Source organism: Felis catus, chromosome D1 (assembly GCF_018350175.1).
Source record: "Felis catus isolate Fca126 chromosome D1, F.catus_Fca126_mat1.0, whole genome shotgun sequence".
Taxonomy (NCBI): Eukaryota; Metazoa; Chordata; class Mammalia; order Carnivora; family Felidae; genus Felis; species Felis catus.
In genome coordinates this window covers 108,179,214-108,192,287 of record NC_058377.1, presented here as the reverse complement: position 1 = coordinate 108,192,287, position 13,074 = coordinate 108,179,214, and the positions used below count along the sequence as shown (strand labels likewise).

General features: G+C 48.2%; 1 long non-coding RNA gene across 1 annotated transcript; it reads left to right on the top strand.

Moving 5' to 3' along the window:
* The first annotated feature begins 628 nt into the window (after positions 1 to 628).
* Positions 629 to 4,559, top strand: LOC111556697. Its single transcript, XR_002736406.2, has 2 exons — positions 629 to 2,059; positions 4,044 to 4,559. It is a non-coding gene; the product is annotated as an uncharacterized LOC111556697 (long non-coding RNA).
* Positions 4,560 to 13,074: the final 8,515 nt, after the last annotated feature.

The following is a 13,074-nucleotide window of genomic DNA, read 5'->3' as shown; positions in this document are numbered from 1 at the left end:
ACGCAAGGTGAGTTGCGGGCTGCCTGACAGGCGGGAAGCCCGCGCCAGCCCCTGGCTGAGTGTTTTGTATCCGGCAGCTCTCCTGAGGAGGCAGGTTGGAGGCCTTGGGCCACATCAGAGCATGAAAGTGACAAGAAAGTCTCATGGTGCCTCAGGGTCGGTAAGTGAGCGAATGACAGATAACCTCGTTGAGGCTCCCATAGTCCTCCCACCCTCTGGTGGCTCGGGGAACCACAGCTTCCTGCTCAGACTTGGAGGAGCTGTGGTTCAAGCCTCCGCCTGCGTGGCCTGTGGGGACATGTGCAGTGTCACCAGGGCACCATGGGGGAACACCTTCCTCTAAAACTCTGCCCCCGATCTTTTACCTGCAGCTAAAGCCGCCCCATCAGATACCGACATTAATCGTACGGATAGGGAGGGGCTTGAACTAAGTATTCTTTCAATGTTTAAAATTGTGATTTCAAAAAAATTGTGGTAAAATTGTTTCCTTAATTAAAAAAAATTTTTTTAGTGTTTATTTATTTTTGAGAGAGAGACAGAGAGAGAGTGCGAGCAGGGGAGAGGCAGAGAGCAGGTGGGGGAGACACAGAATCTGAAGCAGGCTCCGGGCTCTGAGCCGTCAGCAGAGAGCCCAACCCGGGCTTGAACCCACGAACCGCGAGATCATGACCTAAGCCAAAGTCGAATGCTTAACCAATGGAGCCAGCCAGCCGCCCCTCGTCTCTATGATTTTGACTGCTCTAAGCACCTCATATAAATGGAGGAATACAGGCTTATTTTTTATTTTATTGTGTCGGGCTTGTTTCACTTAGCATAATGTCCTTGTGGTCCGCCCGTGCTGTAGCCCGTTCAGAATTTCCTTCCTTTTAAGGTTGAATAATATGCCATTGGGTGTATACACCACATTTCGTTTATCCAGTCATCAATCAATGGACACGTGGTTTCCTTCCACGTCTTAGCTCTTCTGGATAATGCTGCCAATAAACACGGATGTGCACGTATCTCTTGGATTTCCTGCTTTCAGCGCTTTGGGGGTACATACCCCAAAGTGGAATCGTGGGATCATTAGGTAATTCTATTTTGACTTTTCAGAGGAGCCGCCATGCCGGAAGCCAAGCTCTCCAAGCAGCCTGATGTCCGGGCCCAGGCGGGGAACGGATCGGGACCACATGGTGGCCCAGCGACAGTGAAGCTTCTTGTACTCCTGCTGTCATGTCATTTGACCTTAGCGTTGGTCGGGGCGGCCCCCCTACCAGTGAAAGTACCTGGGATTTGCCGGTTGGAGAATTGCCCACGACGGGCGCCCCCCCGGGAAAAGAACCACTGGGGAAAGAAATAAGATGCCGCAGGGAAATTGTGTGGCCCCACATCCAGCCCTTGCCACCCCCTATAAAGACTCCTCTACCTAAAGGAAGGACAGCCCCATATATTTCCCAGCCAAGGAGGGGGGACAAACGGGTTCGAAATCCCCACTCCGGCAACAAAGGAATGTATCTATGGATACAAGTTGCTCCAACCCCTAGGCCCCCTTGGCCCCCAGGAGGCATTCCAGATGATAACCGGACCTGGTGGGTTAAGGTACAGAATGGTTCATTAGTTCCTAAGTATACTTTGTCTCCCTGGGAGCGCGTAAGGCGTGGGTCCCCAGGGCCCTCTTGGCTCCCTCCCGGCACCCCAGACCCTGGTACCGCCAATGGCACAAAGGAACAATTAAGAAGTCATGTCCTTGTAAACATTCCACTTGAGGTGTTGAGAGCTTGATGACCTTGAAAGGGCAGGAGGGAATGTTCTAAGAAAATAACTCTGTTGTTCCTTTATGGGTGATCACACAAAGGAACATTTTTAGAATCAGGTAATGCCGAGAAACATAGAGAACGCCCGCTACAAGGAATTTGCTAACAAATATAACGCCACGCTCACCATGATAAAACGGCCAGTCTAACACTCTGCTGTTGTCTGTGTCCGTCTGTCATCTTCGCCGACGCCGTTCATCCTTCCGGAACCCCTGGACCTGCTGGGGCTGGACCTCGGCAAGTGGTGCCCGAACAGGGACCTGAAGGTAAGCAACTAAGAAGGTGAGCAATTGAGAGTATTCAGGACGGCTAGGACTCCCCCTGGGGTGCTGCAGACCCCCCTGCAGAGGATAAGCAGGTAAGCGAAGGGTGGATGGTTCAGAACAGAGGTTGAGAAGTCACGGGCCCTATTGAGTCTAAAGAGAGAAGACTCTTTATTGAAGTGCCATTGCGCATGCTAGGAAAAAGAGGGATTAAAGTCACCAACAGCCGGTTGGCTAGATTCCTGCATTTTGTTCAGGAATGTTGTCCGTGGTTTCCTGAGGAAGGTACGGTAAATTTGCAGACATGGAATAGAGCGGGAGATCAGCTTAGAGAATATTATACTCTCCATGGGCCAGAAAAGGTACCTGTCGATGCCTTTGCTCTTTTTTGGAATTTAATCAAAGATGCTTTAGAACCCCAACAAGAGGTGGAGAAACTTCCCCAGCGGGAGAATTTTTCTTTAGGAGAAGGCACTCCTTGGCTTTCTCCTGCTAAGTCTCAGGCGATGCTGGCTTCGGCCCCGCCTGGTGACGATAAGCTTACACCCGAGGAGGAACAGAATTTGGAGGATGCTGCAGCCAAGTATCATGATGAGGGAAGCCCTATAGGGGTTTGTGCAGCTCAGCTAAACAGTAAAGAGCCTGCGAAGCCTTTTCGGGCTCCCCCTGGTCCTTTACACCGTGATAAATTGTTTAGACGTCTGCCAGCTCGTCCCCCTCCTCCAATGACCTTGGCACAACAAAAGGTCCATGGATCCTCAGGGTTTTCAGCTGCGTTAAGACAGGAAGAACTTGCAGGGATGTTGAGTTTGCTCACTGTTTTCCTGTCATGTATGGAGGAGAATTTGATGAGGACGTCACTTGGGAACCTCCGCCATATAAAATACTCAAGGAACTAAAGGCTGCACGTCAGGACTATGGTCCTGTTGCTCCCTATACATTGACTCTTTCGGACACTCTGCTTAACCGATGGATGACACGTTATGATTGGGTGCAAGTGGCCAAGGCCTGCTTGTCTGGTGGCGATCATCTACCGTGGAAGGCGGAATATGAAGAATTGGCTAAAAAGCAGGCTTCCATAAAAAGAAAGCCTAACGATGCTTCTATGACTATAGAAATGTTGTTAGGGAAAGGTGAATATGATACTGCCCGGAGTCAGATGTAATTTAGACAAGGATGTCCTTGCAGAAGGAAATTCCTGTGCAATGTTTGGAAGTCCTTGCCGGTCACCACTGGAAAAGCAACAGCACTAGGAAGTGTGAGACAAAAGGCAGACGAGCCTTTTGAGGATTTTGTCTCTCGCCTCATGGTGGCAGTGAAGAGTCATAACAGGTGAGGACGCAGCCAATACCTGCCTACCCTTCAAAAGCTTTTAAAAAGCGATTGTGTAACACCTTCAACGTTAAACATACGACAGGAATTCCTTATAGTCCTCAGGGACAAGCTATTGTAGAGAGAGCACATCAGACCTTAAAACATCAAAATACCAAACTGCAAGAAAGAGCTCGAATATAGTTCCCCTCATCATATTTTAAGCCATGCCATGTTTGTTATTAATAATCTCAATATGGGGCGCCTGGGTGGCGCAGTCGGTTAAGCGTCCGACTTCAGCCAGGTCACGATCTCGCGGTCCGGGAGTTCGAGCCCCGCGTCGGGCTCTGGGCTGATGGCTCAGAGCCTGGAGCCTGTTTCCGATTCTGTGTCTCCCTCTCTCTCTGCCCCTCCCCCGTTCATGCTCTGTCTCTCTCTGTCCCAAAAATAAATAAATTTTAAAAAAACGTTGAAAAAAAAAATCTCAATATGGATACTGCAGGCATGTCTGCCATGCAGCGTCACCGGAACCCTGATCTTGAGGCTCCTAAACCATTGGTACAATGGAAGGATCTTCCTACAGGAACGTGGAAAGGGCCTGATGTCTTATTGGCCTGTGGGAGAGGCTACGCTTGTGTTCTTCCACAGGACTCAGATCTACCTTTGTGGATTCCAGACAGGCTCATCGGACTTGTCCAACCCACCGCCTCCTCCGCCTTACCACTTGCTGACTCAAACAAGAGACATCTTCCGGAGGAGCACCTAAGAGAACCCCTGACACATCACATGAGAAAGCTTCGCCTTCAGGACGACTGGCAGCCGCTGAGACCGACACCGGCGCCGCGGCGGGGACCCACCCAGACGACTCGAGAAAGCGGTCCGCCAACTTGGGGCCAACTGAAGAAGCTGACCAAAGAAGCCGGAGGTGTGGTTCTCAACCAAGGAGTTCAGTTTCTCCTTCTACTCTCTGTTGCTATGCTTGCTATCTTGGCGCGTCAGGTAAATGGTGTTGAACCGGTTGCTTCGCGTTGGGCTTATTTACCTAACCCTCCTTCTTGTCAACCGGTAACTTGGGAAAATGAGGTTATCCCAGTTTACACGAACATTCCTCTTTGGATGGGGGGACCTCAGTCTCCTGCTCAATTGGGACAGGCTGTTAATACAAAGAACTTCTCCTTTGATGGAGTCTCAAGTTCTGTTGCTGTCTGCTTTCTTATCCCCAATTCTACGGAGGATGAGGCTCCCTCCATTGATGGTTGTGCTCCAACTTCTTATAAAGGGTTGTTGACAGGTTCTCCTAATGATGCAGAGGTAAACAAAAGACTCCTATGGTCTCTAATCTTGCTTCTACCTGGAGACTCTTCTCCTAGAATGTCTACTCCTGAAGATCACTCTAAAGCCTTTCCTGTGTGAGCCACGTCTCCTCCAAAGGGGGATGACGCTACTGAGGAATGGGTCTTTGTGAGCCCCAAGCTAGGCTTCCCAAAGTGGAGGCACTGTGCTTATAAAAATGAGATTCGTATTGCTATTCCTGGAACAAATTTGACCTTAACTGATAAAAGGTGTGCAGATCCTTCTGTAGATTATAGACTTATCTTAGGATCAGCTCATGTTAGATACTCTTGGAAAAATGAATATATCCCCCGCCCCATGCCAGTTAATAGATGGCATATTAATGCATGGGTGCCAAGCATCTTGGCTCTCTCTACAAAAAAGGCAGGGTATTTTCAATCTGAAATATGGTGTGCAATTGCTGTCGAAAACCGGTAACGCTGCCCAGGCCGGAAAATCAGGGCAGATATCAGGTACGAGCTTGCTTGCAACCTCCATATGCATGTTCAACCTCAAGAGACTATAATTCCTCAAATACCTCTAGGTATGCTAACAAATATCACGTACCCTGTACCCGCTGTAATCTTTCAAATTGTATCTCCCCCTTAACAAACGTAAAGACATTGACGATTGTTCGGCGACCCCCATATTGAATGCCTCCTGTCACTTTAAACACTACATGGCTTGGTATGGTTTGCAAACTTTGCACCATGTAACTGCACTTCTCGTTCGCGGTCGTCGCTTTGTGGCTTCCCTTCTTCTCGAAACGACAGCATTTGTGACTTTCGCCACCGAGTGGAGGCTGCTTCCTCCTGGATTCAGTAGCTGCTGGCAGACGTGGGATTAAGACTCTTTATTCGTTGGTGGTCAAGCTGAGGGTGGCCGTGGACGCCTGGGTGAAATGGGCCAGACGTCCTGTGCACAAGAGCTGGAGAAAGAGATTGGTGTCCCCGTCTGTGCCTTGACCTCCTGACTCGAAGCTGGTCCCTTCCTTCCACAGCCCTACGACCCTCATGCCTGGTCCCTGCGACGATCACATCCTTTTCCAGTCTTTACCCACACCATTTGCCCAGGCTGGTCCCCGGGGGCTCAGCAGTTTCTTCTGTATGTCCCTTGTAGCACCCTAAGTCATCTCCCACCGCCTGCCTTGGGGCCACGCCAGGACACCTCGGGAGTCATCACCTTTTGTTCTTGATCATTAGCATCAATATCAACACTACTGATCGCCCAAACCAGAGCCCATAGTGGCTGCAAAAGAAGCACCGGGTTCGAGTCCCCCCACCCCCACCCTCTTTTTTGCTACTTGCAAATTCTAGTGACCTGGTTGTCCAGGGGTAGGCATGGGAAGGGAAAAAGAGAGGGTGACGGGTTAGTTATGTGGTTGGGCCTCTTAGAGCCAGTCTGGACCGCCTCACCCCTCCCTAGCTTCATAATCAAGCACTCTATTAAAGCTACGGAACCCTTTAGGGCTTGGAATTTTATGGAATTCTTTCCATAAAATTCTTTATGGAATTTAGGGCTTGGATTGCCAGTGTGTGTGCTGAGCCCTGGACGTCCAGTTGACTTTTTCAGTTTCGCCTTTTAGGGGCTCCTGGGCGGCTCGGTTAGGCGCCCGGCTCTTGATTTCTTTTTTTTTTTTTTTTAATTTTTTTTTTAACGTTTATTTTATTTTTGAGACAGAGAGACAGAACATGAACGGGGGAGGGTCAGAGAGAGAGGGAGACACAGAATCTGAAACAGGCTCCAGGCTCTGAGCTGTCAGCACAGAGCCCGATGCGGGGCTCGAACTCACGGACCGCAAGATCGTGACCTGAGCCGAAGTCGGCCGCTTAACCGACTGAGCCACCCAGGCGCCCCTCTTGATTTCGACTCAAGTCGTCATCCCACGGTTCGTGAGTTCGAGCCCCACATCGGGCTCTGTGCTGATATGATAGCAAGGAGCCTGCTTGGGATTCCCTCTCTCCCTGTATCTCTGCCCCTCCCCTTCTTGTGTGCACGTGTGTTCTCTCTCTCTCTCTCTCTCTCAAGATAAATACACATTTTTTAAAAATTAAAAAATATAAGGGTGGCTCAGTCGGTTGAGCATCCGATTTCAGCTCAGGTCACGGTCTCACGGCTTGTGGGTTCGAGCCCCACATCCGGCTCTGTGCTGACAGCTCGGAGCCTGGAGCCTGCTTCGGATTCTGGGTCTCCCTCTCTCTCTGCCCTCCCCAGCTCATGCTCTGTCTCTCTGTCTCTGTCTGTCTCTTCCTCTCGAAAATAAACACTAAAAAACTTAAATAAATAAATAGATAAATAAAGTCTACCCTTTGGTGGCTCCTACCATCCAGCAACGCAGGCTGGATCAGCATGTAGATCCCATTCATGTTGCGTCTGGGTCACGGAGAGGGGGTCGTGGGCCTGGTGACATCTTCCTGTCCTCCCGCTGCCAGGCACCAGGCCACACTGCCTGTGGGTCAGCGAAGATGTAAGCAGGTGCATTGCGGGGGCTGCTTTCCGGGGTGAGCACCATAGCCCCCAAATCTGCCCAGTGAGCTGAGTTTCCTCTTCCACGTGCAGTTCTCAGCAGCCGGGATACGACCAGCCCTTATCTCAGCTGACCTTTCCCGGTCTTGCCTGGTGCAGGCATTCCTTGCTCTTCGGACCCTGGGCACCTCGGAGAGCCATCTCTCCGGAGCCACAGCGGGAGATGTCCAGAACATTGCTGTCAAGGGCTCCTAGAAACGAGGGCCCCGGCTGGTTAGTGCCTGAGGGAGTAAAAGATAAAAAAAAGTCTGGAGGCCGTTTGCCAGTCACCATGAAAATGATTCTAGGGGACAGCAGGCAGGGGGAGTTCTGTTGAAACAGTTCGCGCTCCTATCGTGCTCAAGAACTTGTCTTCCCTTAGTTTCCGGCCAGTATTTTTGGTGCGTGGTTTTATCCCGTAGACTGTGACCTATAACCTCAAGATTATCCTCGTTTTTCATCGGAAACTTCCTTGTCAGGATGTCTGTTGGAGACAATCAGGTTTGTTCACTTAGAGAGACGTATACCCTTTGTCCTGACAAATCACATAACCTCATGGCAACTACTCCACTAACCAGGTATTCGGAGAGTATTGCCATAATAACCCTGTCAACTAGGTTAAGCTGTGCGTGTTTTCTTGCTGGTTAGGAAAACTATGTCCAGATCAATGTTTCTCAACCCCAAATAATGACGCGAGGGCCCCTGGGAGCGGGCCCTTCCTAGCACTGGTATTTTTCAAAAGTTTGCAAGTGATTCCAGGATTGGGAGTCACTATTTTAAATTTTCTTCAAAAATAAAAGCTAAAGAAAACCAGGAAGCCAAGACTTAAGAGCCAACCTAATTGCAGGTTTAGCCTCTCATACGAGTGGAATTTTAAACCAATCAATGGAGCACCTCCTGGTAACACTAGTGATTTCCTGGTAACACTACCCGCTCGATAGACCTCTGCCCTTCCCCGCCAAAAGGAAAGTGACTGAAATAATCATTTCTTTGGTCTGTGAATTCCATGCTGCTGCCCCCTTTTGCCTATAACAAAGCTTTTTAGTCGGTACAGCTCCTCAGAGCTCCTGTTCGCTAGGCGGGATGCTGTCCGCTTCATGAATCATGGAATACAGCCACTTAGGTCTTCAAATTTACTCTTTCAACTTTGTTTGTTTTTTGTTTTTGTTTTTGTTTTTGTTTTTGTTTTTGTTTTTAACAAACTTGGCAGCAGGGATAGGATCCAAAGCCCAATTTTTGAGGGCATTTGGGGACCACGAGAAACATAGGTTATGGCACCCTGAAGCTTTTGAGTTCTCTTTCTTGCTGTTTCTGAAGCCACGGGCAAGTGCCTCTCAGTTCTGAGCTCTGCTTCCTTTGCGTCCAGCTCCTGGTCTCACTGGCCTCTGCTACACGGCAGGTCAGCTTGAACCGGCGGACAACTCTGCCCGGAGCCCATCTGAGCTGGCAGGTGGTTCTGCCCAAGCCAAGCGTCCGGCCTCTTCCACTGCACTTCCCCGATTTTTGAGCGGACAACACCCAGCCCTTAATTCTTTCTGAGGATCCACGTGGGAACCTTTAGTGGCAGTCCCCAGGCCCCACCTGTTGAGATCTGCTGGCTCAATTCTTTCCCCAGTCCAGAGTTCAAGGGCATTGGTGGTGGTGCCCACGGGTCATTCGCTTGGCCAGGGTCATTCGCTTGACATCTCCCGGTTACTGTTGGTTTGTCTTGTCCCATAGAGATAACGGCTAGTTGCTAATGAGAACTCCAGAAATCAAAAAAGTCCACAAAAATTGGTGGGCATTTAAAGCAATTAAGAGCTGGGGCGCCTGGGTGGCTCAGTCCTTTAAGCAACCGACTTCAGCTCAGATCGTGACCTCATGGCTCAGGAGTTCGAGCCCCGTGTTGTGCTCTGTGCCGACAGCTCAGAGGCCGGAGCCTGTTTCAGATTCTGTGTCTCCCTCTCTCTCTGCCCCTCCCTTGCCTACACTGTGTCTCTCTCACTCTCTCAAAAATAATAAACATTAAAAAAAAATTTTTTTTTTTAAGTAAAGCATTTAAAAGCTGTTAGAACACCAGCCACCTAACCCAAAGAGTCTGTATTAGGGCACGTTGGTCATGGAACAGGGCAGATTGATATTAGATCACCTACCAACCTCAAGAAAACTGTGCAACAAGGTACACTGTAAAACATCACACAATTCCCAACCCAGTGGCACATCCTTTTTGGGTGTTAGTTTGGCTCCAAGATACCCTAAGCCTTAGTTAAAAAAAAAAAAAAAGTAATAATAATAAAATTGGATCTTTGAATTCCATAGAGTTGAGCATACCCTTTTCTGGCATTTTAATATCTAAGAACTGTGGTCCCTGAAACTTCAGACAGCTACACAACATTACAAAATCTTACTAAAAACAACCCGAGGTGGCTCAGGTGGTTAAGCACCTGACTCTTGATTTCGACTCAGGTCACGGGTCTCACGGTTCGTGGGTTCAAGCCCCACGTCGGGCTCTGCGCTGACAGTGGAGAGGCTGCTAGGGATTCTCTTTCTCCCTCACTCTCTGCCCCTCCCCCACTTGCGCACGCACGCGCGTGCTCGCTCTCTCTCAAAATAAGTACAGAAAAATAAAACAAAAATAAATAAATAAAAGCAACGTGTGGTTAGACTATTCATTTAAAGAACACAACCGAGGGGCGCCTGGGTGGCTCGGTCGGTTGGGTGTCCGACTTTGGCTCAGGTCATGATCTCGAGGTCCGTGAGTTCGAGCCCCGCATCGAGCTCTGTGCTGACAGCTCGGAGCCTGGAGCCTGTTTCGGATTCTGTGTCTCCCTCTCTCTCTGATCTTCCCCCATTCATGCTCTGTCTCTCTCTGTCTCAAAAATGAATAAACGTTAAAAAAAAATTAAAAAAAAAAAAAGAACACAACCGAGGGACCCCTGGGTGGCTCAGTTGGTTAAGCATCCGACTCTTGAGTTCCGGTCAGGTCACCGCCTCACGGGGGGGGGGGGGGGGGGGGGGGGGGTGAGATCGGACCCTGTGTTGGGCTCCGAGCTGGATGTGTGAGTGTGGTGCCTGCTTCAGAGTCTGCCTCCCCCTCTGTCCCTCCTTCGCTCTCTCTCTCTCTCCAATATATATATATATATATATATATTTATATATATATATATAAATAATAAATAAAATAAATAAAAAGTGCATTTGAAAGTAGAGGTTTTCAAATTAAACACAAAGAACGGGCATACCTATTTTAGGTGGCATGCAGGGGCCTCCAAAAGTTTCCAAAACTACAAAATAGCTTCATTGAAAGATTCATGGGAAAAAGCTAATGAAAGATCAAAGATATAAAAGGTACCTAAGACAAGAGACTGTACCAATCCTGCCTGAACTGCCTTTTCCACTATGGAGGGACTGTTAAACAGTTAACTTGTTAAAAACTGTTTATTTATTTTCAAGAGAGAGAGAGCACAACAGGGGCAGGGGCAGAGAGAGAGAGAGGGAGACAGAGGATCCAAAGCAGGCTCTGCTCTGACATCAGCGAGCCTGATGCGGGACTCGAACTCAAGAACTGGGAGACCATGACTTGAGCTGAAGTCGGCTGCCAATGGACTGACCCACCCAGGTGCCCCTAATGTTTTTTTTCATTTTTGGGAGACAGAGAGAGACAGAGCTCCGGCAGTGGAGGGGAAGTGAGAGGGGGAGACACAGAATCGGAAGCAGGCTCCAGGCTCTGAGCTGTCGGCACAGAGCCCGACGCAGGGCTCGAACTCAAGAACTGTGAGATCATGACCTGAGCTGAAGTCGGATGCTTAACTGAGCCACCCAGGCGCCCCAAAAACCAAATTCTTAAATGAAGTCTGACCTTGAACTCACTTTGGGATTTTTCAGAGGTCCTTGGAACGTCTCAAAAGGTTTGTTCTTTCTTCATAAGAAGGGAGATGTGAAACTAATTAGGCTAATTGGATATGTTAAATTACATGGGAAACACTGTCAAATAAGATGTAATACTAATTCTCCAAGTTGTATTTTACAGGTCCGTGTGGTAAGTGTCCCAGAAATTGTGTGAAACTCTTGAAGTGGTATGTCCTGGTATAATGTTAACATCATAACTCCAGTTATTATTTAAAATATTGAGGGGCGCCTGGGTGGCTCAGTCGGTTAAGCGGCCGACTTCGGCTCAGGTCATGATCTCACGGTCCGTGAGTTCGAGCCCCGCATCGGGCTCTGTGCTGACAGCTCAGAGCCTGGAGCCTGTTTCGGATTCTGTGTCTCCCTCCCTCTCTCTGACCCTCCCCCTGTTCATGCTCTGTCTCTCTCTGTCTCAAAAATAAACGTTAAATAAAATAAAATAAAATAAAATATTGAGTGTCACAGAAATAACCAAACTTTCTTGCCAATTCCATTTTAATGAACTCTCATCATATCTTTAAGAATGGATATTTAGGGGCGTCTGGGTGGCGCAGTCGGTTAAGCGTCCGACTTCAGCCAGGTCACGATCTCGCGGTCCGTGGGTTTGAGCCCCGCGTCAGGCTCTGGGCTGATGGCTCAGAGCCTGGAGCCTGTTTCCGATTCTGTGTCTCCCTCTCTCTCTGCCCCTCCCCCGTTCATGCTCTGTCTCTCTCTGTCCCAAAAATAAATAAACGTTGAAACAAAGAGAAAAAAAAAAAAAAGAATGGATATTTAAACGTCTTTGTCACTTACAGAATTATTATATCACTCTGATGCTTTTACGAAAGTCTTCCCACAAACTGCTTCCCTTTCAAGGAAATTCACGGAAAGTGCTCCAGAATACAGGGTTTTTGGTTGTTGTCTTCTTTTAATCTTTAAGGTCATAAAACTGAACTGGGTAAGAACTTCCAGAACTAATGGAAACATTGGATTCCAGCAGAACAAGAATTCATAACATGGGAAAGAATGAACTCATCAGGGATGATTATAGTTTTGAGGACTTTTTGTTTGAAACGTTGCTGGCTCCTTAACTTTTTGCCTTTCCAGATTTAAGAAAACTTTTTTCTCTTTTCTCTTACTATGGCTTATAGCAGTTTGGTAAGGTATACCTTTGTAAACAAAGAGGAAACGTTAATTTTCTCTCCCTACCCGATCCCTCCAGAAACTCTTGGGTATTCTTGTCATGGCCATATAGTTATGTGTGTCAGTTCGATAAGACTCAGTTCTCTCCTTGTAACAGGACACATTTAAAGACACTGGCTGTATTACCAAAACTTTGGAATATCATATTTGAGAGAGATATGTAAAACTCAGACATGACGAGACAGCTTTAAGGAACTGCTTTAACCTTGGCTTTGCTTCCTGGCCTCAGGCTTTTAAGAGTTTAATCTGAGATTTCTTATAAAAATTTCCAGCAAAACAGTCTTGAAAAGAGCTTATATAGGGGCGCCTGGTCTCTGCCATCCTGGGATCGTGCTCTGTCTCTCTGTCTTGCTCTCTCTCAAAAACAAACATTAAAAAAATAGCTGCTCAGGGCGCCTGGGTGGCTCAGTCGGTTAAGCGGCCGACTTCGGCTCAGGTCATGATCTCGCGGTCCGCGGGTTCGAGCCCCACGTCAGGCTCTGTGCTGACAGCTCAGAGCCTGGAGCCTGTTTCGGATTCTGTGTCTCCCTCTCTCTGACCCTCCCCCGTTCATGCTTTGTCTCTCTCTCTCTCAAAAATAAATAAACGTTAAAAAAAATTTTTTTTTAAATAAATAAATAGCTGCCCAACAAAAATCCTTAGACTCTCTGGCCAAAGTTTGTTCTTGATGACAGGATAACCCTTTATGATCTTTTCGCTGAGCAAGGTGTCTGTGCTGTGGCCAACCTGCTGCACCTGCAGGGGTGTAGTTGAAACTCAATTACATAAACTCAGCTATACCCCATTATGTACAATTACATAAT